Raw genomic sequence first — 26,611 nt, forward strand, 5'->3', positions numbered from 1 at the left:
ATATTAAAAAATATTTAAATAACATTTTTTGTATTTAATATACTCCTAGTATTGAGTTCAGGGATCTGAACATATATATATATATTTCCTCTCTCTTTTACTAAAATGTCAGAGAAGCAAAAGTCTGGCTTCAAAAGGTGTGAGTGAGGCCAGAAAATGTCTGTGACAGACAACCACTCCACCTGTGTGTACTGTTTAGGATCTGTTCATTTGCGGGAAGTGTGCTCTATCTGCCACTCCTTTAGCGCCAGGGTTCTTCTGGAAAGGCGCAGAAAGCTGGTGGATAGAGGACTCCTGAAACCTGATTTTCAGGCTGCGCTGGACAAGACAGACCTTTCTTCCAAGGCTTCGAAGGGGTCGAAGTCGTTCAAGGGGTCCTCTGAGCCCAAGTTCTCGGCTCCGAGCTCCTCTAGTATGGTTCGATCATCGGCTCTACAGCCTTTGGAACCGTGTACCGAACCTTTATCTCTGAGTCCAGTTGTGGATCCGGTGTTGGAGACTCCTCTGTCTCCGATTCTTTAATCGGTGCCATCTTCGACCCATTCTTCGAGGTTGTCTGATGTGGACCTGGACCACGTGGTTAAGAGATTGCTAGAGAACCCAGCCCTGGCCAAACTGCTTTCCACTTTGAGCCACTCTGCTTTAAAGCCTGAAATCACAGTCCTACTCTCTACTCCTCCTCCGAAGCCAGTCGAACTCTCTGAGTCGGGTCTGAGAGAACAGATGTTGGTAGAGCCCTCTGAGCTGAGGTGCGATCCAGCTCCCTCTGCTCCTCTACCTTGATCTCCTTTGTTCCGACTGAGGAGTCTCTGACCCGACACTCCCTCGCTGGCTTCAGGGTGGAAAGTCAAACTGAGACTTCAGTTCCGACCCTTCCCCTCGGGGCATTGGCGCAGGTGAGTTCAGCTCGGTCCTCTGGATTGGAGCGTGGGGTCTCTGCTCGGGGAGGGCTGCCGGCCTCTTCGGAGCCAGCAGACTTCTCAGACCGGCATTGTGGTGCCTTTGATGCCATGAGGAAGGTCATGTCTTCTAAGACCACTACCTCTTCAGATCTTTCTTCCCCTCCCTCTAAAGGGCCACGTTCTCACTCTTCCCCACAGGTCCCTACCAAGCGTCGAGACCCAGAGCCTCCGGTATCCCCATTGGGCGGCCCCTCCTATACAGGGACTTCACTGGACGCTCCCACTAATGAAGTACCTAGGAAAAGACTGTGCAAGATGAGGCACTTGGATTCCCCACAGAAATCCCTGACATCGGACACTGACTTAGAGGAATCAGAAGGGTCCCCACGATCCCCCTCAGAAGATGTCTCATTTGCAGACATACTGGAGATCTTAAGGCAGAGGGGTGATTGGCAGTCCCTTGCCCCTACTTAGGATGAGTCTGTACTCCTGAAGACCTTTTGGTCTCAACCATCCACCTCCTGGGTTACTCCTCCCTTCGGACTAATGGATTTGGTTGCTCGAAGCGCGAGAGAGTCCCCTGATTCAGTGGAACCGGTCCCTCGGAGGCCCAACAAGTTCATTACTTTCCCTGCTGATAAGGCTTTTCTTACCAAGGGAGTCCCAGTTGATGCCATGGTGGTGTCGGCAGCCACCAAGAAAGAGATGTCTGAAACCTCCTCTTCTGTCCATCCTCCTAATAGGGATTCTAGGACGATGGACAGGTATGGGAAACGCATATTTAGTTCTGCGGCATTTTCCATGAAATCGCTCAACTACCTAACCCACTTTACCCACCTTCAACGAGATCTCCTTAAAGAGCTGGGAGATACTCTACAGGTTAACACAGCTGATGCAGTTTCTGAGAAAGTGACAGCACAACTCAACACCCTCAATTCTATAGTCAACTCATCCATGCGGCTCATTTCTTATGCCGGCGATGGATCGAGTGGGGCTGCAGGTTCAGCGATAGCTCTTCGGAGACAGTCCTGGATGCGCCTTTGCTCCTTTGCGGAAGCCTTCAAGTCTTCCTTCGTCAATACCCCATTTAATGGTTCCGCCTTGTTCGGGCCTAAAGTTAAGGAGACTCTTACTAGGTGTGAACAAGAAGGAAAGACTCTGCTGTAGGAGTCCATTTTTCCACTCCAGCTAGACCATACCCCAAAGGGCAATGAAGTGGAAAAATGTGGTTTCGAAAGCCCCAAGGAGCTTTCCAGTACACACCTGCTGATGCCCCCTCTAGGGCAGAGGAGGGGGTAAAAATGGAAGACTCCACCCAAATGGCAGAGGGGGTCCACAAAATCAGGGTGACAGGGAGCAGTTCTTTGGCAAGCCCTATCAGCGTTCCTGAAAGGAAGCCCGGCTGTCCTGCTCTGGAGGCGGTCGGGGGTCGCTTGGCTTTATACCCAAACGCCTAGCTAAACATTACAACGGATTCTTGGGTAAAAAGCATAATTTCCAGAGGTTACTACATTCCCTTTACAAAATTCCTTCCCATGTGTACAAGTATTCCAGACGTTCCACCCAGTCTGCGAGAACTAGCAGCCATAGAGATTCAAAACCTGCTAGACAAGAGTCATCCAGCCAGTCCCGGCGGACCAGATAGGATCAGGAACTTACTCTAGGTTCTTTTTAGTTCCAATGAAAACAGGGGACTGGAGGCCCATATTAGACCTCAGCAAACTCGACACCTTTGTCAAGAAGGAAAAGTTCCGGATGGTCATGCTTCAATCGATACTTCCGTTTCTAGAAACTGGCGATTGGATGTGCTCTATAGAGCTCAAGGATGCTTACTACCACATCAAAATGGCCAGATCATCCAGAGATCACTTGCGTTTCCAGCTGGGGGCCAGTCATTACCAATTCAGAGCCCTGCCCTTTGGTCTCACCACAGCCCCCAGAGTGTTCACCAAATGTATGGCAGTGGTCACGGCTCACCTGAGACGCTTAGGATTCCGGGTGTTTCCATATCTGGACGACTGGCTCCTCACCGCCGCCACCAGGCATCAACTAATTCATGCAAGAGAATACACTATCAACCTGCGTTCCCAGTTGGGCATAACCTTAAACTTTGAAAAATCTGCATTATCGCCCTCGCAGCGTATTACCTTTATAGGAGCAGAGCTAGACACTGTCGATTCAAGGATCGGATTGCCTCAAACAAGAATCTTATACCCAAGAAGTCAATTGTCCAGTCTGTTGTCCCAGAACAAAGCTCCTGCATCCCGGATATTGAAGCTGTTAGGCACAATGGCAGCGACGCTAATAGCAGTCCCGTTGGGATGCATGCACGTGCGGATACTCCAGTGGTTACTCTTCACACAATGGTCTTACCAACAGCTGCCGATGTTGCACGGGATTCTGTTAAATATTTGCAAGAAGGATCTCAATTGGTGGCTGAACAGTGAGCAGGTAGTAGTCGAACGTCCCCTTGTTCTCCCACAGCCACAGTGACCACGGATGCTTCCCTGATAGGGTGGTGGTGGGGGGGGGGGGCTACTTCAGGGAAAGACTGTCCAAGGTACTTGGTCAAGCATGGAATCACATTTGCTTATAAATGTCCTGGAGCTGAGAGCGGTGTTCCTGGCGTTGCAACACTTTCATGACCGTCTTCTTCCAGGGACATTTGCAATTCAGACGGACAGCATGTCAGTAGTCTGGTACATCAACAAGCAAGGGGGAACCAGATCGTATCGCTTATGCCGAGAGGCCATAAGAATTTGGCAGTGGGCTGTATCCACCAGGTACTTTCTGATAGCAATGCACATTCCGGGGTCATCCAACGTGATAGCGGACAAACTAAGCAGGGGCCATCCTGTTGCCTCACGAGTGGTCCCTCAAACAGGTTGCGGACAAGATTTTCCACAGGTGGGGCCAGCCTTGCTGCGATCTGTTTGCATCCCCGATGAATGCCAAATGCAGAAGCTACTTTACCCTTTATCTCCCACCAGTGAGCAACCCGAGGGTCGCGCTTGTACACGATTGGCCCTCGGGCCTCCTGTATGCCTTCCCGCGAATTCCTCTAATTCCCAAGTTCATACAGAAAGCCAAAAGTCTGGGAGGGACTGTTATTCTGATAGCCCCATCTTGGCCTCGTCAGATTTGGTTCCCCTTTACAGAAGTATCAAGTGGAAGAACCATGGGTTCTAGACACAGTGCCAGACCTTCTGACTCTTTGTCTGGAGTTCTTCATCCCTCCCTCATCTCCCTAAAACCGACAGCTTGGCTGATGCAATTCCCATATTAGCCAGGTCTTAAGATTGGTCTCCTGCGGTCCAACATATTATAGTTTCCTCTCATAAACTGTCAACCAGGAAGCTATATAATAGCAAATGGAAATGATTTGTTCACTGGGCTTCTCACCACGACTTAGACCCATATGTTGCGCCTATTCATGCCATATTAGAGTTCTTGTCCTCCTCGTTCTATGATGGCACAGCAGCTGCCACCATAAGGGTTCAATTGGCTGCCATTTCCAACTTTCATGTAGGTTTTAACGGATCTAACATCATGTCCCACAGACTATGTAAAGCCTTTTTGAAAGGGACCCATCATCTCAGACCACCTATCAGACACCCTGTTTCTCCCTGGAATTTGAATCTCGTCTTATCCCAATTGATGCTTACCCCCTTCGAACCCCCGTCATCTTGTGATTTGAAGTTTCTGTCTTGGAAAACAATATTTCTGGTAGCCATTACATCTGCACGTAGGGTCTCTGAACTCCAAGCTCTATCTTTCAGGCCCCCATATTTGATCTTCCACCCTGATAGGGTGTCCCTCAGAACAAATCCTACCTTTCTTCCTAAGGTCTGCTCCTAACTTAAATCAGTCCATTGAGCTCCCAACTTTTTTTAGACATCGTACCAACAGACTGGAGTATGTTACACAAGCGTGATGTTCACAGACAATTGAGATTCTACTTGGACAGAACGAAAGATTTCAAGCAATCTGATCAACTCTGTTTCCTACGCAGAGAACAAGAAAGGTTCTGCGGTATCAAAAGTCGCATTATCTAAGTGGCTTTCTGATTGCATTAAATTAAATTCTTCCTCCACTAATCAACCATTACCGACTAACGTCAAAGCCCATTCTACCCGGGCTGTTTCTGCGTCATTAGCTCATGCAGCTAGTTTACCCTTTGATATCCTCTGTGCAGCTGCTACTTGGTCCAAACCTCACACGTTTATCACTCATTACAAAGTGAACAGGGCCTCCAGGGACAGGGCTTCCTTTGGTTCCACTGTGCTCAGGAATGTTCTCCCTTGAGCCGCCCAGGATTAGGGTGCTTGGGATGCTACCCACTTGTAAGAACAAAACAGCGCGATAGAACAACTTCACATAAAGAAGTTATGTTCTTACCATAACGTTCCATGTGAGTTGTTCATCTCGCCTTTTTGTTCTCACATTCCCTCCCACCTTCCCCCTCCTAGTGAGAAGAATGGTTGTCTTGGTGGATTGGTTGGTCTTGTCAGCTTGTCTCCTTAAGACAGACTGTTTTTCTTTCTGCAAATCTAGAGGTACCTAGATAGGGTAGGTACTGCAGTGCTTATTTTTTTTAGATTGTCTTCGGGTGCAGCGTCCTAGATCTGGGGTTTACAGTAGAGCATCATGGGATATATACTGTCTCGAGCTTCTCTGAGAGTTTGAGCTTGATAAGCGGCCGACTCGGAGCAGAGGAATTGGCTCCGAACCCACGTGTAAGAACAAAAAGGTGAGATGAACTACTCGCATGGAACGTTATGGTAAGAACATAACTTTTTTTTTGCTGATGCCAGTATCATCTGAATAACTAAATTTGTACAAGTAATGAGGACGCCACCAGAGAGAGAGAGAGACTACTCAGTGGCCTTTTTGGGGAATGAGCAAGCACAAAAAGTATGAAATGGAACTGATTAGTGATTTAAAGGTTGAATTTTCCTCTAGCTGAATTAAGTGCCAATCCTGTCCATTGTCAACATTTTCTTGGCACCCATCTTTCCTGGAGAGAAGGCAGTAGGTTACCTTCTAGTTGTTAGTGGCTGGGAAATGCAAATGAGTATTCCGAAGGGGTAAGAGAACACTGGATATGTGTAGCATCCAAATACATATTTCAGAAGGAGGATTTGCACAATGGAAGCCGACCTTGCCAGTTACTTTCACAGAAGACCGATCATTTTCCTTCGCGATAGACATAACTTGTCCCTGTGATAAAGATTGGATCACCACTGTTGCTTTAGAATGGTAAGGTGGCAGCAGATCGGGACTTGTGATACTGACCCTGAACATAGTAGTGTAGAGGTCCATGTTCCGTGAGGTAATCTTACTGAGACTGTGAATGATGGTAAATGTAATAAACGGGGGAAAAAACATGATGGAAAAAGTATGATGTTGACTTGCCCAAGATGAAGCGAGTTCTATTTTGTTAGAATCATTGCCAGCCAGAAGGTGGTTGGTAGAAAATATGTATTTTCCATGTTACTTGATAGGAGAAGCAGTTTGCATTTCATGTTTTTTTTTTTTTTTTTTTTTTTTTTCCTGAGTTGTGAATGATGATTTTTGGACCGTTTTAGCAGTGAAGCTATTGGGCTTTCCACCCATGTCAGTTGCTGACATAATTTTCAGAATTCATTAATATCTTACCTTAATGTGAAATGATTTGCTTCTTGGTAGAATAATTTTAGGGCACTAGCTTGGTTATTGGCTGCCACGGTCTTCACTACTACGTATCATTTCAAAGCAGTTAGTTGCTTGACTATTTTCCATTGAGGGTAGTTGGCTGTTAAAATGTTTGTCTTGGGGGTGGTAGAAAAGTGCTCAAGTGTATTCTCTTTACATGTGTTCATAGTTGGGTGTGATGTATCATTTGCTAACATTTTATAATAGTTTACCATGTTAGTGCTGTCTTCAAAAAATAAACTTGTATGTGTTAGGTAGTTCCAAAATGTTTTCCCACTCGGTATATTTGTTTTTGTTTAGAGTTGGCACTGAAATGAAGAACATTTAATTTTGCATGTATGGTAAGTAAAATAATGCCTTAGAATTAATTCTTTTGTGGAGAAAAAGTTGTGAAGGTTGGTAAAGATGGAAGCTGGGAGAGGAAGAAGTTGAGTAGTTTGATAGAAGTATATTTTACACCTGAAGCATGAGTACTTTCTCACTTTTTTTTTTGATTTGCCCTTTGGGAGATCCAGCTATAGCAAAAAAGCAACCTGCCAAAAAGGAAAAGTGCTAATGTCCGTAGGCATTAACTTGCAGATTTGCTAAAAGATGCAACAACTTTTCCCAAGTTTTTCCTTAAGTGCGTTCATTCTTTTGTACAACTAGATGTACTTTTGATTGACTTAAACATGTTAGCAGAGAGTACTGTAGGATAGTGGAAGAATATGAACAGATGCAAGGCAGGCTTGCTGGGCTGATCAAAAGATACCAAGCTCCGTCTGCCATCCTGCAAAGGGCTTCCTTGACTACAGGTGCTTGTTGTATAGGCTGTCGTTTAAATTGACATCTTTACCACTGGCATGTAAGAAAAACAGGCTTTTCCGGTCTTTCTTTTATGGGGAGTTTTCTATGAAGCAGGCTATTTTTTGGTTTGATACTGAAGAAGATGACACACCGCATTGTATTCGGTGTCTTCCCACTCGCTGAAGATCTCATTGTTCAGTAAACTGTTGGATTAAAAAAAAAAGTCCTACTGAGTAAACCTCAACTTCAGTGTAGGATAAAACCACCTTTTAAGTAACTTTTTCCAGGATGTCATAAAGTCATAGGAAAGCTCTTTAATTACTAACATATATTTCCTGAGAGAGCAAGAAAAATTGTATTGAAGGTCAGATAATAGAAATAATAATAAGCAAACTCAAGTTTAACAAATATTTGTGTACACTTGGTTATCCTTTTTAATTGATATTTTTGAAATATTCTTTAATTGTTCTACAGTGGATCTGCTTTGTGTAATTTTGACAAATTCAGTGCATTTGTAAAACTGAAGGATTATCTCCTGATCTGAAGTAGTTAACTTCATTTGGTCTACAACCTGTGGGTATCGGATCCGAGCCGGCAGCTTTCCAAGCTTACAGATCCAAGCTCCTCCCCCTTACCCATAATACCCTGCTACCTCCTTGTAACCCCCAGATCTCATTTGCCGCGGCTTAAGATAGCTTCTCAGAATGAGCTCCTAGTTGGTTTGTGAGTAGTTTAATAATAGAATTCTTATTTTTCACTATATTTCCCTTTGTGTGTGTGAACCTCAGGTAGTTTATCATAGTGGTTCCTGTTTCTTTATCTGTAGTTTATTTAATCGTTTAGTCAGCTAGTTCCCCTCCCCCACTAGAGTGTGTGAAGGCGTGTGCTGCTTCCTTTTTCCTTTACAATGGCCAAAGGCCCTAAGGCCATTTTTTTCTAAATGCACCGAGTGTGGTCATAAGCTGTCCCCTGCGGATGGCCACACTTGGTGTGTTATGCTTGGGTGTGGAACACCTTTCCACAGGCTGCACTATTTGTGCAGCCTTTAATCCCAGAGCATTAAAAGACAGAAAGGCCAAGCTGATTTTGGCGGGCCTTCTGCCACCAGAATCTTCTTCAGCTTCTGTTGTGGTGCCAGCCTTTACCACGGCTGTCCCATCTGCCACTCCTGATCCCCTGGCCAGGACTCACCCTCCCTCTTTGGCCCAGGAGGAAAGGGAGGGCAGAAAAATGGATGAGAGAGACTGGGAGAGAGAGAGAAACACTGGAGCCATAAAAGGGGGTCGGAGTAGACTCCCTCGGCTCCGCCACCTAAAGTTGCTGCTTCTCCCTTGAAGGTCTTTGAGTCTACCCCCTCTCGGCTCCGCTCCCCTCGTTTCTCCCCGGAGCCGATGGAGAGACTGTCACCTTCTAGGTCATCAAGGCGACCTTCCCGGCCGCCTTCGGTGGCCTCTAGTAGGTCTACTAGGAGTTTGTCGGACGCAGATATGGATCGGATGATGCGTCGATTTTTGCAGGCTCAAATGCAGTTGGGAGTGCTCGTGCCTCCCCCCCCCCCCCTCTGGAGGGGAGCTTGACACCCTTTTTTGCCCCTGTTGCTCCTTCGACCCGCTTTCGGGTCTCGGAGCTGTCTGATCCGGTTAGCTTCGGAGCCGGAGTGAAGCCGGCACCAACCATGCCCTCGGGTCTATCGGATCCAAGATTCTTGTCGGATCTGAGTTCTCTGAGCCGTGGGGCGGGCGTCTGATCCGGAGGGGCTAGTGGAACTTCGGCTCCGTCCAGGTCGGGTCACACTACCCTCTCTGATCCAATCGGGTCGCCTTCGGCACCGATCCGTACGTCGGTGCCAAGGGAACTGCCCACATTTCCAAGGGAGAGCAGTTCACAGTCGGCATTCGATGTAGTGGAGAGGGTCCTCTCAAGGGACGAGACCGTCGCTCCCACGCAGTTGAGCCTATCCTCCATCATCTGACCCCAGGGACAGCCTGTGCTTATGTCCCAGATGGTTCCCTTGGGGGAACAGGACAAATAACAAATATAAATATTTGTGTACACTTGATTATCCTTTTTAATTGATATTTTTGAAATATTCTTTAATTGTTCTACAGTGGATCTGCTTTGTGTAATTTTGACAAATTCAGTGCATTTGTAAAACTGAAGGATTATCTCCTGTTTTTGCTACTGTCTGTTAATATGCGTACTCCGTATTATGTTCTCCTTGTAAGAAAATTATATTATTTTCTGCCGTGTGTACTTCTGTCTTTTCATATTGATATTTGGAGCTTTTCCCAAGGTCTCTGCAGAAAAGCGGTTAGTTTTGCTGACTCAGTCATTCTATCCTGGTAAACAAATGTAAATAAGTAATGCACATTTTAAGAAAGCAAAAATCTAAAACATTAATGACATGTCAATAAGGCATTGTGATTGCATAGATTCAAAAATCCCATACTACAAAATACCTTTGAAGTTGCATGAAATGAGGATTTGTTATAAATGATGGTTACAAACAGCATTTGTGTAAACTATTTTGGCTGTTGCAGACTGGTTTGTGGCCAGAGTTTAAAATCTTTTATAATTTTGGAAAGGACAAAGAGAGTATACTTAAGCAGCTTAGCTGAGCAGTGTTTAGATTTTTAATGGTTAATTATTTTGCATCATATTGATAATTTGCAAGCCTTTCCTAAGGCTGTGGAAGAAGTTTATAAATTTTGTTTTTGCTTCAAGCTGGATAGACTTTGCACATTATTTTTTTATTTAATATGATGGTATAGATGCTACTCAAGAGCTTCTGCAAATTGTTGATCTCTTAACTCTCTTATAAGACATGCTTAGTGTTGTGCATAACCATACCCTGTTGATGCTAATGTCCAACTGATTGTCATATTTAATGCCAACACTTTAAGTCATCTTAAGATATCTTGAGTTGCAGGAAAAAGATAAAACATTGTATCTGACTTTGTCATTTTTATTCTTCCTCAACCTATTAGTCTCGATCTGACCCTAGGATAGACTCTGAAATTATCAAAGCTTTAGTCTACAAAGCTCAAGTTCCTCCCCTACCCATAATGCCTCATTCCCCAGATTATCTCCGCTCTCATTTGCTGGTCTGACAGGAAGCATCGTGATCCTTTCTTTCTAATAAAACTTTTTCAGATAAGTCCGTGTTTTCTCTCCTGTTTACCTTTATTCTCTCTTTCCCCTATCTTCTGGTTATAGCTATATAAAACAAAACAAAAAAAAATGTCGTCAGCTCAGACCTGAGCTCCTCTTCCTTCCTCAGGACTAACTCTTGCTGCCTTGGGCTCTCCCTTTCAGGACAGATCTCCTAAAAGATCCTCTAGACCACCTTCCACATTTTCTGTTGGTCTTCCCACAGCCTTTCCGTATCTGAGGTGGATAGACTTGTGAGGCAGTTCCTTCAAACATAGATCCAGATTGGGGGGTTGTACCAGCTCTGTCCTCCACTGGGTCCATGATTCGGCTTTCCTCCTTTTAGGCCTGTTGCACCTTTCCCGATCCAGCATCCTGCTTAGGAGTCCTTGGGTTCGAAGGCCTCAAGAGTTGAGGTGTCGGAGCCAGTAGTGATTCTCTCTGACTCCAACAGCTTCCCTGACTCATTCGGCTCCTACCGAGTCAGAGCAGTGTGGCTGTCGGAGCCAAAGCCTCGACATCTGTTCCTGGGGTTTGACTTCGAGACTGAAGTTTTCAGAGTTGTTGCTTCTCCTGGGAGCCTTGGTGTTCAGCTTGGCGCCAGCTGCCACTTTGGAGTGGACAGCTGGTGAGGCTTCACTGTTTTCTGCCCCGACTGCTTTGGCATTTGGGAGAATGTCTTCATTGACTCTGGGCCCTTCTGCCTTCGAGGTGGTGGAGAGGGTTCTGTCCTTACCAAGGAGCTCCTCTGCTCCAGTACTTTCATATTCACTCCTTGCCTCCTTGGAATACTGTCTGAGAAACCAGTGTCTGCCACCTCCAAGACAGCCGGCCCAGCAATGTCTCCAAGTCATTCCCCCCTGAGGAGGTACACCGGAAGAGAAGGTACAAGAGGAGGTACCTGGATTGTCTACAAGAATCCTTCATGGAAGACACTATTTTAAGGAAGGGGAAGGGTCCCAGAGATCTCCACATGAAGCTGTCTCCTTTGGAGACATCTTAGAAATCATGCACCAAAAAGGTGGCTGGTCTACCTAAAACCCTACCCCAGGGAAAACTGTGTTTTGGAGGCTTTTGGGTCCAGTCCTTCTACATTTTGGGTGTTCCAACCCACTGCTGATGCACTCATTGACCTAGTATCAAACAGGGTGTGGAAGGAGCCAGACACTGTTGAACCTATCACCAAATGAGCAGATAGGATTTCTAGTGCCCCAACCGACCGACCACATTGGACCAATGAGATCCTGGTAGATGCCATAGTTGTGGCAGCCACCAAAAATGAGAGCTCAGGAAAGCTCTACTGTCCATCCCCCTGTCAGGGAGTCTAGGCCACAGACAGATTTGGCAAGGGAGTTGCACTTCGGTCACTTTCACCCCATGGGTAAACTATCTCCTTTTACTAGGCTACAGAGGGATTTAATCAAAGAACTCTCTAGCTGTGCCCCAGAGTCCATGTCTGATGAGGAACAGAAGGTCTTTTCCTCCAGAATGGCCACTCTAGAATCAATTTCCAATGTGTCCATGAAGTTAATTTTCCATGCCGCAGAGGGCACCTCAAGGGCTGCCGGTTCAGGCATTGCCATTAGGCATCCTGCCTGGATGCGGCTGTGTGACTTTGCGGAACCTTTCAAGTCATTTGTCAGTGCACCTTTGATGCATCATTAATGTGTGGACCCACTGTCAGAGGCACACTGTCCCATAGCGAAAAAGATGGAAAGGCCTTGTCTGCCATCAGAATCTGGGTTTCTACTGCAGAAAGTTCTTTCTCCAGGAATCAGCATGGTGGTAAAAAATTGTGGTTGAAGTCTCGGTCCTTTTTAAGGAATCCCAGGGAGACATTCCCTCAGAGGCAGAGGGGGAAACTGTAGTAATGGTAGACACCGCCCATGTTGCAGAGGGGGTCAGCAAAGTCAAGGTCTTGAGATTCGTTCTTGGACAGACCCTTTCAGGAACTGACCCTCTCTGGAGACAGTCGGGAAGTGCTTATCCTTGCACCCAGAAGCCTGGATAGTCATCACAAATGATCTGTGGGTGCAAAGTATCATATCCAGAGGCTAGTCCATTCCCTTTTTAAAACATCACAAACCAAACCGATCTCTCCCTGGTGTTCCACTCAGAGGGAATCGGCAGTTTTGTTGATTGCAGGCTACTAGACAAGAGAGTCATTACAGATGGTCCCCCCAGATCAGATCAGGGATTTACTCAGGATTCTTTTTAGTACCAAAAAAGACAGGAGATGTCGGGCCAGTCTTGGACCTGACATTCCTGAACAAGTCAGTAAGAATGTCAAAATTCAGGATGGTCACGGTCCAGTCCATTCTACCTCTACTGCAAATGGATGACTAGATGTGCTTGATGGACCTGAAGGACGTGGACTATCATATCAGAATGAACAGATGCTCCAGAAGATGATCTCCACTTTAGGCTTGGAGCCAATCACTACCAATTCAGAGTCCTCCCTTTTGGTCTCGCCACAGCCCCCAGAGTGTTCAACAATTGCATGGCGGTAGAGGCAGCTCACTTGAGACTACAGGGATTCCACGTGTTTCCGAACCTGGATGAATGGCATAACCATCAACATGTAGAAATCGCAGTTGGACCCTTCCCAAGTAATATAATTTATAGGAATGTGTCTGGGCACATCCAAAACCCTAGCCTTCCTCTCTCCAGACAGAATTTTCACTCTGACTACATATCGGACAGATTCTGTCAGTGCCAAATCCACCAGCAAAATTAGTTCTCAGAGCATTGGGGCCCATGGCTGTCACGATTACCCTGTTACCTACAACAAGACTACACATGAGAATTCTGCCATGGACATTAGCAGTCCAGTAGTCCTTGCACCAACATCTAAGCTATCCAATCAAGCTTTCAGGTGTGTGCAAAGACTTACTTCTTTGGTAACTTCATTCCTCAAATATCGAGCAAGGACGTCCCTTTGTCCCCCCCCCCCCCCCCCAATGCCACATTGACCACAGATGCCTCAGAGGGTGGGCAGGGCATTTCCTAGGACGGATGGTCCAAGGCATGTGTTCGTCACAGGAGACCAATCTGCATGTCAACATGCTAAAACGAGAGTGGTCCTTCTAGTGTTGCTAGTCCTGCATGGCTTTCTTTAGAGACTATTGCAGTACAAGCAGACAATATATCAGTTGTGTGGTACATCAACAAGCAAGGAGGAACCAGGTCTTACCACCTTTGTCGAGAAGCAATACGAGTGTGGCAGTGGGCGATCTCTACCAACCACTTTCTAATTACAATGCACATTCTGGGGGAGTGCAACATTCTAGTGGACAGACTGAGCAATCAGTGACAAACATGATTTTTCACAAATGGGGTCAACCCTGCTGCAATCTCTTTGCATCCCCACAAAAGTAAATGCAACAGGTTCTTTGCCCTGATCCCTCCTCAGGGACAGTCCCCAGGATATGCTGTAGTTGATGCTTGGCTCCCTGGTCTACTTTATGCATTCCGGCCTCTACCATTAATGCCCAGATTTTTTCCGAAAGCACACAGGTTCAAGAGCAGAGTAATCCTCATTGCTCCTTCTGGCCGTGACAAGTCTGGTTCACATTCCTGTGGTTTCATCTCATTTGCCCTCAGTGGACATTGGAACAAGTTCCAGATCTGCTGTCCCATCTGTCGGCAGATTCACCGGGATCTCCCAGGTCTAAAACAACTGCGTGATTTCTCCAATTCTGATGATGGCAAAGACATTCCAGGGTTTCTTCCACTGTCCAAAAGATTTTGATTTCATCACACAAACCATCCACTAGGAAAATTTATAAGAACAAATGGAAAATATTCTCCATATGGGTGCAACAGAAGCAGTTGGATCCCTTTACTACTCCTATTCCTGTGGTCTTAGACTTCCTTGCTGATGTATTCCAAAATGGGGCAACTTACTCTACTGTAAAAGTGCAACTGGCAGCCATATCAAATTATCACATTGGAGAAAGTTTTTCATCACTGGCATTTTCAAAATTGTGCAAAGCCTTTTTTTAGAGGTACCTTCTTGCTTTGCCCTCCTGTCAAGGATCCCACCCTTCCTAGGGATCTGATTATGATTATTCAGGCACTAGTCCATCCTCCTTTTCAACCTTCGGCAAAAGTAGATTTGAAATTCCTTTCATGGGAAAACTTTTCTTGGTGGCCATCACTTCTGCAAGAAGGGTTTCCGAGTTATCAAGCCCTTTCTTCCAAGCCTACTTATTTGATTTTCCTTAAAGACAGTCACTTTACATACCAACCCTTCCTTTGTACCCAGAGTTGCTACAGTGAACAATAATAACCAGTCTGTCAACCATTTTTTTTTTTCCAGTTTTCAAAACAAGGGAGAATATATATTTAATCTATTGGATGTACATAGACAACTGTGTTTTTATCTGGACAGGACAAAGTCATTCAGAAAGTCTAATCAATTGTTTGTATCCTTTACCAATATCAGAAAAGGAAAACCAGATGTTCTTCATGTTTCACTGTTGCAGTCATCACATTTGGGTTATCCTGCCAGGGGTAGCCCTCAGTCAGCCCGAATACTAGAGGTGTAGTGTTTCTGCGTCAGTTGCTGTCATTCCAGGACTGACGTCAGGTAGTCAGTGGTATAAAATTAGGCAGCCGACGCCATTACATCAGTCTTTCTTGCTAAGGAGCCTGAAGCAGAAGCAGTTTGCACGAGTGCTGGTCGGCCGCTATCTTGAGTTTCATTTCCGAATTGAAGTTGGTCTTCTAAAGCTAAGTACCCCATTGGGGATCCTTTTTTTTTTCCTTGCTCTAATCGATGTTAGAAAAAGTTAACAATTGTCTCACCTGTGGAAAGCAAATACCACACAGAGACTTCCATTCTTACTGCGTCACCTGTTTAGGCCCAGACCACGACGTACCTCGCTGTCGCTTTTGTGCTTTGTTCAATGCCAGAACTATATGTCGTTGGGCCCTTAATGTAGCTAAATATTTTTGCTCTCTGTCATCGTATTCTGAAATGGCTTTAGTAAGCCATCCGACTACTGATCTTCCGAAAAAATGGAAGGATAAAGACGGAGCACACAGGTCCAAAACTGCCAACGATGCTTCTTCTAAGCTAGTCGCCAGTTCGCTGGTCCTCAGTGAGGCACTTTGGCAGTCCCTGATGCCCGCTTCTGTGGATTTGCAGGCTGCTACCGAGACCCGTTTGGAGTCCGGTATGCCGCGAGACTCTTCTTTGACTAAGGATCCTGCGGATGTCTCTACCTTGGATGGGTCCAGAGCCGCTGAGCAGGCTCCAGCTTCCGAGGAAGTTCTTCACACTACCGATACTTGACACAAGCAGACGACTACTTTCGCGTCTTCAGTTCTTTCTAAAACTGCAGAGTTTCTAAGGACCAGGGTACAAACTATGCCTAAAAACAGACTACCCAAACTCGGGCACCTGCTTCCATGCCTCAATCTCAAATGCTTAAAATGGTGGAAGACCTTATCATGGGAAGCCAGCCTACCCCTTCCAAAAGAAAGAGACTTGTCCCCAGCAGTTTTATCTGACCAGTTGTCCATTGACTCTGAGGTTTCTGAATATGAAGACATGCAACCCCTATCTGCTTAAGAGGATTCAGATGCAGAGGAATCCATTCCTTCTGCCTCTCCTCCAGAGGAATTTTTATTTGGTGAAACCCTACATACTTTAAGGGAGCATTTCCAATGGGAATGTCGGGACTACCCTCAGTCCAAAAAGAGACACTGGGAGTTCTTAGATATACCACAGCACAGACCTTTAGCCATTCCTCCTGTCTTGGATGTTGTGGATGTAGTCTTTATGGAATCCAGTTTGACTCCTGACCCCCTTTCTCCTGCACCCAGGAAACCTGACCGGTATTAGAGTCCCTGACTCTCACAAATTTATTTTCAGAAATCCTACTGCTGGCCCAGAGGTCATCTCCCAAGAACCTAAAGGAATAAAAGCAGCCACAGCTAAGAATCCCACCCCCTCGACAGGGATTCCCGAGCTTTAGACAGATGGGGTAAAAAAGTATACACCTCAGCAACTCTTGCCATTAGAGCACTAAATTGTCAGTTCCACATGCTGAAATACCAGCAACATACCATGGAACTACTGAAATAAAAAATATCTACCTTTCCTGCTTGTGCAGAAAATAAAGAATTACAAGAGCTTATGCATTCTGCAAGCCAAGTTACTAAACACACCATGCAGTGTATCTTTGATGCCCTAAAGGCATCTTCCTGGCAGCAGTCACAGGTTCTGTACTTAGAAGGCATGCTTGGCTTAAGGAACAGACTATGTCAAATCAAAACTATTGGACGCACCATTGAACAAAGACTATTTGTTTGGCACCAAGGCAGAAGAAGTCTTAAAAAAAAAAAAAATGGAAGAAAAAGCTAAATTTATGCAGACAGTTAAAGACTTCTTACAGGTCCAGCCTCCAAGGTTCAGTAAGCATTGCCCCTCCAAGCACTGATCCTTTCCGGCTCCCTCCAGGCCAGCTCAGACAAGACCTAGGGGAAGCAGACCCCCCCCCTCCCCCGACAGCAGTTCCAGGGAATGCAAAGCTCTAAGCAATGGAGTTCCTCCACTTCAAAAACAGGGAGTGCAAAGCTACCCCCTTATGGAAAGAACTCACAATGACTTTACACCTCCACCCCTTACCTCTACCCACCTGCTTGTGCCCTTAGGAGGAAAACAGTTCTCCCATCCAAAAAACTGGGTCTCTCTTACCAACGACCGATGGGTACTCAACATAGTGTCCCAGAGATACAAATTTTATTTCCACACGCTGCCAACCCCAAAAGGATTCCCAGATCTTCCTGCAAACCAGTGGACAGAGGCCAAAAAAACAAGTCCATTCCCTGCTGTCCATGAGGGCAATACACCCTGTTCCTGCAGACCAGCTAGGCCAAAGTTTCTATTCCAGGCTTTTCCAGGTACCCGGAAAAGAGGGCACCTGGCGCCCAATCCTCAATCTATCAATTCTAAACACCTTCCTGATGATACCAAAATTCAAAATGCTTACCCTCCAGCAGCTTCTTCTTATGCTTTCCAAGGATGCTTGGTTAGCCACCCTAGACCTAAGAGGCCTATCTGCACATCCCAATCACGGATTCTTGCAAGAAATATCTGTTTCAGGGCAGGATCTATGCACTTTCAGTCCTCTGTGCTTCCCTTTGGCTAATCAGCTACTCCCAGTTTTCACATAATGCCTGGCTCCAGCCATTGCTTTTTGCAACCAAAGGAATATTCAGATTTATCCCTCCTTAGATGACTGCCTAATTCAGGCAGTTAGGAAAAGCTGTTACAGTACCTGACCTTTGTAAAGGGCCTACTGACCTCTCTGGGGTATACTATAAACGAAAAGAAATCCAAACTAGTCCCCACTCAAAAAAATTCTATTCCTGGGAGCAAGCCTGGACACAGCATCCCAGATGGCATTCCTTACTCCAGAAAAACAAGCCTACCTGACAGGCTACTTCTCTCAACTAGCCACTAGAACCCAGTTATCCGCAAGGAAAATCCTGCAAGCTCTAGGGTTCATGGCCTCCTGCATTCTACTCATTCGATATGCCAGACTGCATATGAGGAAACTACAATGGTACCTAAAAAGCCTTTGGTGTCAGCACTCTCAGGACCTGGACACTATCATACCTATGATACCCTGTCTAAGGAAAGATTTTCTTTGGTGGGCAGCAGCATGCAGCCACAACAAGGGTCTTTCCTTCACAACCCCACGCCGTCCAGACCCTAACCACAGACTCTTCAGATTATGCCTGGGGTACACGGCTGGACAGCAGGTGCATTCATGGCCATTGGATCCCAAATCAGATACATCTGCACATCAACCAAAGAGATGCCAGCTGTTCAACACACTCTGACAGCTATTAGACCCCTACTCTCACCGAGGCCTCTAGTGATTAAAACAGACAACACCACAGTGAATGTGGTATATCAACAAGCAGGGAGGAACTCACTTCCACAAAATGTTGCTGTACATTGCCTGTGTTATTGTCACTTTTGACTCCTGTATAATTCTATTGTATATTGTTAAATGTTATTACTCTTGTATATTGTTAAATGCTGTTATTAACTCTCTAAATAATCTCTTAATTATGTACATTTTTTTTTTTTGGAGCTTTTCTCTCCAGGCCTCCACTGAAAATGGGCTCATTTCAGCCCAGTGGACTTTCCTGGTTAACAAATGCAAATAAATACATTATCCTCTCTGCAGGCATGTCATTACCCTTTGGCACACGGCTTCAGCCATGCAAATTCACCTGCTAGCATAATTCCTGCCAGGCTCCCAAAACTCTCTGGCAGACAACTTCAGCAGAAACCTGCTTACACCCACATGAGTGGCAGCTAGACCACAGAACCTTCAACCTTGTAACCCAGAAATGGGGCACCCTGAAGGTAGACCTCTTTCCCTCCCACAACAATCACCAGCTCAGCAAATTCTGCACCAGGGAACCTCACAACAAGGCCTGGAAAGTGGATGGTTCTATCCTTCCAATGGGTAAACCTCTCGATCTATGCATTTCCCTCTCTACCACTAATTTCAAGGATACTGCTCAAAATAAGGGAGGAAAAACCAAGGGCAATCTTGATTGCCCCAGACTGGCCACGCCAGCACTGGTATCCACTGCTGTGCAGCCTGCCACCATGGCACCTACTTCAGATCCCAACACTCCGGACCTAGAAGAATGGAGAATTCATGCATCCACAATTGCAGACCCTGAACCTGGCAGCCTAAGCAAACAAGTCCTGGATGTTCTACGCGAGGCCAGACGCCCCAGCACTAGAAAATCCTATGCTAATAAGTGGAAAAGGTATTGCACCTGGATCCAGGCTAAAGGAGCTGAAACATCACAGCCCTCCCTACCTCTCATCCTGGATTACCTAGCAGACCTACTACACAGGGGCCTTATCCTTCTCTTCTTTTAAAATTCATGACTCTGCCATCTCTACTCATTACAGAACAGAGCCACCTCTCCTCTCTCATCCTCTCATCAAACAGTTCCGAAGAAGGGCTAACAATTTAAGGCCACCCAGAAGAGCTCCTACCCCAGCTTGGGACTTTAACTTTGTGTTGGAAAAGCTCAAACTTACCCCCCTTTGAGCCTGCAGCTTCAGCAGAGTTAAAATTCCTCTCTTGGAAAACGGCCTTTCAGAGCTACAAGCACTCATGGCTGTAGAGCCCTTCATCATTTTCCACGTTGACAGGGTCTCCTTCAGGACTAACCCAACTTTCATGCCTGAAGTGGTATCCAGTGTGGTCAGCCAATCAAGTTCATTTGCCCATCTTTTTCCCTAACCCACAAAACAAGGGGAAAAGAATTCTGCATTCTGTAGATGTGCACAGACTGCTCAGATTCTACCTGCATAGGACTAAATCTTTTAGGAAAGCTGACCAATTGTTGGTCAGCTTTGCAGCAGGGGCACAGGGCAAGGCCATATCCAAACAATCCATCTCCAAATGGATTGCACACTGCATCCATTTCTGCTACAAACACCACGGGAAACTGCCCCCTAAGGGGGTCAGGACGCATTCCACCAGGGCAACCTCCACCTCTGCAGCTTTTCTCAGAGGGGTCCCTACCAGGGACATCCTGGAGGCTGCAACATAGACTTCTGTTCATACCTTCACCAAGCATTACCACCTGCCCATCTTTTCCACATCCAGGGCAGGCTTTGCATCCGCAGTCTTGCAGGGCATCCTAGCCAGCCCCCAGTCGTCTTGACTGCCTGCACCCTTTTCTTCAGCTTTGGGAATCTACTCAAATTTAATGATTGCAACAGGGAAACGTGAAGAACCTAGTACAGTTGTGTACACTTACCATAAATGTAGATGTTCAAGTGTATTCACTGTTGCAGTCCTAGTGTCCCACCCCCCATCCCCTTTCCCTCTCTCTCCCTCTGTTCCTCACTCCTTACAGGGAATTTTTGCTATTTACTTTCTACTAGTGGTGTTCTTCCACCATAACCTAGCTACCCATTTGGGGGCTCCTGAGAGTTGGGGCAAGAAAAAACTGATGTAATGGCGTTGGCTGCCTGATTTTATACCACTGACTACCTGAACATCAGTCCTGGAGCGACAGCAACCAACACAGCAATACTAAGCCTCTGGTATTCAGGCCGACTAAGGGCTACCTCTGGCAGGATAACCCAAATGTGATGACTGCAACAGTGAATACACTCTAACATCTACATTTATGGTAAGTGTACACAACTGTACCTTTCTAAGTCTGTTAGCCAAACGGTTGAGATTGCATTTCTTTTGTGTATGCATCTAAGAGTAGATCTTTGCCCATACAAGTCGAAGCCCATTTTACCAGATCCATGTCAACATCCCAAACATTTTGGTCTAGGGGTCTCTCAATTGTGCAGCAGCTTCATGGTCATACTCTTGTACCTTTATTTCACACTGTACCACCAAAGGTTACTGTAGCTGGGGACTCTGTCCCACAGATTGAGGAACGAATGAAAAATGACATCAGATAAAGAAGTTGTGTACTTGCCATGACATTCCAGCTGTGTTGCCCATTTTTATTCTTCCTCAGCCTTCCCCCTGCCCATGGCTGTGAAAGACCTGACTGATGTGCTTATAGGAACCATAGTTCTTGTTTGAGCCTCCTGAACCTTGTTCTGTCTCTTTCTAGTAGTTATCTAATTATATGTATACTTTTGTGCATAGTCTGCAATATGTTAGCAGTAAACTCGATCTGAGGTAATCTGGGGGAACAAGGCATTATGGGTAGGGGAGGAGCTCGAGCTTCAGAGCCTAAAGCTTTGGTAAGAGGCTGAGTCGGATCCAAGACCCACAGGTTGAGGAAGAATGAAAATGGGCAACACGAATGGAATGTTATGAGTACATAACTTCTTACTATTCACCCAGATTTAGATTAAAATTCTAAAAATTTTTCCATCAGCAAAGAAGTCCTCTTTTCTTAGGTGGCAACACAAGAAGACCATGCAAGAGTAATCAATTCATACTTGCTAGGAAACAATTTTAGTAGGTTTAAGAACCTCTGACTGGCTGTCAGCAGCCCTTCCCAGCCACTATAATACCTATCCTGTTTGTTGATGGAATATTCAGTATAAGCAGAAAACTGAAGCAAAATAACAATCTTTATAGTGGTATAGCTTTTCTCCTTGGGACTCCATTGAAAATGGTCTCTCATGGTCCATTCAGACTTTCCTGGTAAACAAATGCAAAATAGACTTCTGACAAATGTTATTGAAGTTGTTACAGAAGGTTATGGAACAGAGTCTTATAGCACAGGAGTTCCATTTATTGCATCATACTCCAGGTCGACAGGTTTGATTAGTTTGACTTGGCAAAATATTTGAGCAAATTATTCACTTTCACGTCGAGGGGTTGTTGATGTGTCTGCAGGCAAAGCAGTTCTTTTCAGTAATGCAAGGTCACTAGAAACCTATTACAGATTTAAGCTCTTGAAAAAATACACAATGTTAAGCGTTAATTATCCCCACTTTTCAGAGTTTGCTGCTGTTGATGAGCAAAAATTCCCGTTTACTTACTGCATATCTACTGATACTTTTTTACAGATGTACATGAAGGTTTTTCTTTTTCTTCTCCTCTCAAGGAGAGAAAAAATAGTTGGTAACAGCCTGATTCAGAATTGCCAATTGTCACTTTATTTCTAGCCTTTCCATTTTGTTTTTGCTGCAGCACTCCAGACATTTTGCAGTGTCCGGCATCAGTTTTTACTTATTTTAAGGACACCAGCAGTAACATTTTCTCTACTAGCTTGACTTTTTTTGTGCAGTGACAGGATCGTGTTGCTAAAATCCTGTACATAGTCCAAAATGGGTTCACTTCTGACCAGGATAATCTACCTTGTCTCACCACTCATTTGAGCTTTGCCGTCTTTACTTTTGTCTGTATGTGCTAAATGTGTGTACATATATACATACATATTTTTTCATACATACATATACCACATCTTTTTTATTTTATTTGAGATGTTTTAGAATATGGTTGCAGAGCCTACTTTGTCACGTTGTGCTTGCTGGGTATTGAGTGGTCAGCTACTGATTTGCAGTCAGCGTGTAAGAAATGCTAATGGTACAAGTAAAAAAAAATGTTATTTGTGAACAGCACAGATGCAAAGCTGCAATGATGGTTCACATTCAGCTTCAGTGACATTATGAAGGCGCTGACAATGGTAATTGACTTCATCCACATATACACTAATATGCATGCAACACACATACACACACTTTACACTTTTACATAAGAATGTGGTTAAGAAACCTAGATTGTCATTGTGGATGAAAGGGTAGAGGGAATTTTTGAGTTAATCTGTGGGTAATGCAGATTTGTAAAGCTTGCTGTTTGACAGCAAAATTTGCTCACTCATTTGACAAAAGTCAGCAGAAATAGGGAGGGTACTGGCAAGACATAACTCTGTTGCCTTTGAATATGTGCGACTGTGAATATAAAAAAAGAAAGATAAATCTCTGGCAGATGTTGATCATAATTATCAAACCCCCAGTCTTTCTGTGGGCTAGAAGTCTCTCGCCTCCCAGATCTGTTCACTGACTCACAGTTGATGGGCATTTTCGTATTGTACACAACTAACTGTGACATGAAGTTTGCAGACCAAGTTCCACAGTACAACTACATCGATCAGTGCTTTGCTTTGGATGCATCATTGGAGCTTTTGAGAAGAAAGGCATTGCACTTAAGGTACCTGGTCTCCACAATGGCGCAGAGATTTATTGCAGATCTCTTCCCACTTCAAATAGAAGCATCCAACATCTAATGAATGCATCAAATTTAGTTGAGTAAAAAATACTTTCTGTATAATGAACCTAAACAAACGTGCTCAGATAAGAGAAGACCTGTTTTTGAAATCTTTGCCACTTGCTCCACAAGCAGTAGAACCCTTGTTAGATAAAATTTACTCTGCATGCCAGTGACCCTACTCCCCTTTCCATCATGTGCTACACAGCTTTCTCCATCCTGTTCTTTCTTACCATATGAATGTTTCAGCAGTGTGTAGATGATGCAAGTGAATTTTTTTTCTCTAATTTCATCTTTTCTTTTGTGAGTGCTCTGCTGTCTTATTTCTCTTTCATTGGGAAATTGATCTTTATTTCCCCTCAGCGCTGGGCTTGGATCTAGGTTGCAATAACCTTTTATTCACGTTGCCCCCCCCCCCCCAATCTTTCAGGGGAATCTCATCAAACTGCCCTTTGGTGATAGAATCCGCTGCCTATTTTTCTCCAAGAATTTATATCCCCCTCCTCTCCAAAACTTGCCACCTGAGTTGCATTGAGGTAGTGTCTGGCCCTCATTAAATAGGGAAGTGGCCACTTGACTGCAGTATATGGAGATATGATGCCAGGAATTCAAAAGCCTCAGCTGTATTTCTCCGTAGTTTGAGTGCCAAGAGTATCTGTATCATTTATACCAGCATTTTTCTTCTGTACTGATTATTCACATGTCATTTGCTTTTTCTCTATCTGCTTTTGGGATACCAGGCACTCTGACTCAGAAGTTTTTTCTTCTGACACCATTCTTTTCAACATTGACTTTCCTGACACCCATAGCAACCACACCTCCAAAAACACTTTTTAGTGCTGATGGTTTCAGCTATTGATCTTGCCGTTGGCATATTTGGCATCTGCCTGTTTGACCTTTTCAGATGATGGCTTCAGTTGCATTTTTAATGGCACTTGTGACTCCTGCACTGGTGGCGATAATGTAGGCACTACCCTATTCCATGTAAAAAAAAAAAAAAAAAAAGTGTATTTTATTCCATAGAGATGATTAGGTTTGACTGTCTGTGCACATAACACTTCCTTGCCAGATTAGTATCATTAGTTGGCCACTCCCTTGCACTACAGCCCCTTCATTGTTTTTTGACAGATTTTTCTTGCTCTGCTCTTTTTGTAGTCATTCAACCCTACAGGTAAAAGGCAAAAAAGGTCTTTGCATATTCTAGCATTTGTAGGCTAGATCTTTCAAATGAAGATCTACACAATAAAGAGGCCAATTTTCCCCTTTCCCTTCCTATTAACCCTAAATTTGGAGAGTCCATTCAAACTGGGTATGCAGAGGGGTTGTTCAGCCACTGAGCCTACCTTCTCTTCACAGACGAGGATACAGAAGTTTGCAGTTATGCCCACCCATCCCCTTCGTGGCTCCTCCCTTGTGTATATCCTTGAAGATGCAATAAGGTTAGAGTATCTTCCAACATGGTAGTTTATTTCCCAGTGGAAGCATACTCTGTCTTCTGTTCTGTAAGCGAATAATCAGTCTGAGCAGACTCCAGAGTTCAACAGCGCTGTTTCATTGACAGTCCTGCATAGGGCATCCACTGCCAAGATCCCTGTTCACCATCACCTTGATAAGGAATTATGGGCCATGGACATATTTGGTGTGCAATTTGGTGAACATACTGTATTTACAGAGGGATGTGGATACTGAATTACTGTGTATTGTAAAAAATGCTGCAGCACATCTTGACAGAAAATGTTTAAGACGCAGGTTCCCAGAAGGGGATCTGGCATTGCTATGTGCTACCACTCTTGGCTGCACTTGACAAAGTTTGTAGAAGCAACCTCAAGTTTTGGATCCTTCCTTCATGATCCACCCCTCCTGTTTGATACTGAAGTTAATGATCACCTTTAGGAAAAGGAAAGTATATAGCCTGACAGCATTGGGTGCTATCTTTTACCCTGCCTAGTATTAGCTTTTGACAGCACAGAAGAGCCAACATTGGAAGTGGTTCCAGCACTGTCAATAGCCAAAACAACTGGAAGGTGCTAGGAGCCAGCTAGTCTTCTCAGTATACCCTGCTCCCAACAGCACCCAGGAGGCAGAGGTTTTGGGGAGGATCGAAGGAATCTGGTCTCTTTTCCGGTCTCCTACAGGAGGCAGTTGGTTGAGGGGGTGATATTCTCCATAGATGCTCAAGTCTGTAAAGTGGAATTTCAGGGATGCTTACAACTCTCAGAAGGAACTTGATTCCCCTCTTCTGGTCTGTTACAATAGTTGGACTGCTGATTGGCCCTTTTGGAGCAGTATTCAGACTTGAGCTGGTGGCGGACTCCCCCACAATGAGTCCTAGAGCCGGCCTACTGAGTGGAATGTTCTAAAACAAGATGGTTGATATATTAGCACTCTAAATTCACTGCCCCCCACCACCTCACATGCACATTTTTGCCTTTCATCTTTCCAGATCTTGCAATGTTGCCTTGACCTTTGTTGTTTTGACTCCCTTTTGCAAGCTGTCAAGTGTTAGTGTCACAAGACATGAGTAGATCAAGATATTGGAGTGCTCCCTTTCACCCTAGTGCCCCACTCGGACCTTCTTCTTCAATAGGTTTTCACAGCTGGATGGTCAATGCATCACTATTTAACATTTATTGACTGGGAAAGTCCAACTAGGACAGAGCCTATTTTCAGCAGAGGCTTGTGGGGAAATGCTCCAGATGCATGTCTTTGGAATGCAGGAGGAAACCGGAGTACCAAGAGGAAACCCACATGAACACAGGAGTGACGTGCAGACTGCACACAGAAGGCACCCTAGCTGATAATCGAACCAGAGAACCTCTTGCTGTGAGGTGACAAAGCTAATCAATACACCATCCATCTCCTTTCAAGAAATGTGAGGAAAATTCCCTGGTTAAGTTTTACTTTTTATTTTTTTTACACACTTGCTAACCAGGTAAGCCCACTAGACACGTGTCCCTTTTCAGAGGCAAGTCTGGTTAAGTGAATTGCTCAGTCTCTCACTGTCGCAGATGGAAGGAATCTAACCTGTATGTTGGGTACAGCAAACAGTTCATTAACAGCTGCAGTCAAAAATTCTTGTCAGAGCTAACTGACAGACAAGGAAAATTTAACTATCGTGATGCATCTGCAGGTACCACACTGAATAGATAGTGACTGCTTACTTTTTCCCTTGCATGACAACACTTCTGACTTTCTACTGACAGACAGTTTGCTGCCTAATTCATGGCTTGTCAAGGTATTAGTTCTTCCTCCTAATCTTTGCTCAGTTTTTTGGGAGGCTGGCAAGTGTGGCTCTCCCTACTGCTTTGTTTTCATTCAGAGCCTTATGAC

The 26,611-nt window shown here is 44.9% G+C and overlaps 1 protein-coding gene across 1 annotated transcript in view; it reads left to right on the forward strand.

Moving 5' to 3' along the window:
• Window positions 1-26,611, forward strand: part of TDRD10 (tudor domain containing 10) — a 1,185,287-nt gene that overhangs the window by 99,667 nt on the left and 1,059,009 nt on the right. The gene's annotated exons all lie outside the window — the stretch shown is intronic.

Source organism: Protopterus annectens, chromosome 8.part0 (assembly GCF_019279795.1).
Source record: "Protopterus annectens isolate FY-2018-M chromosome 8.part0, PAN1.0, whole genome shotgun sequence".
In the NCBI taxonomy this organism is placed as follows: Eukaryota; Metazoa; Chordata; order Ceratodontiformes; family Protopteridae; genus Protopterus; species Protopterus annectens.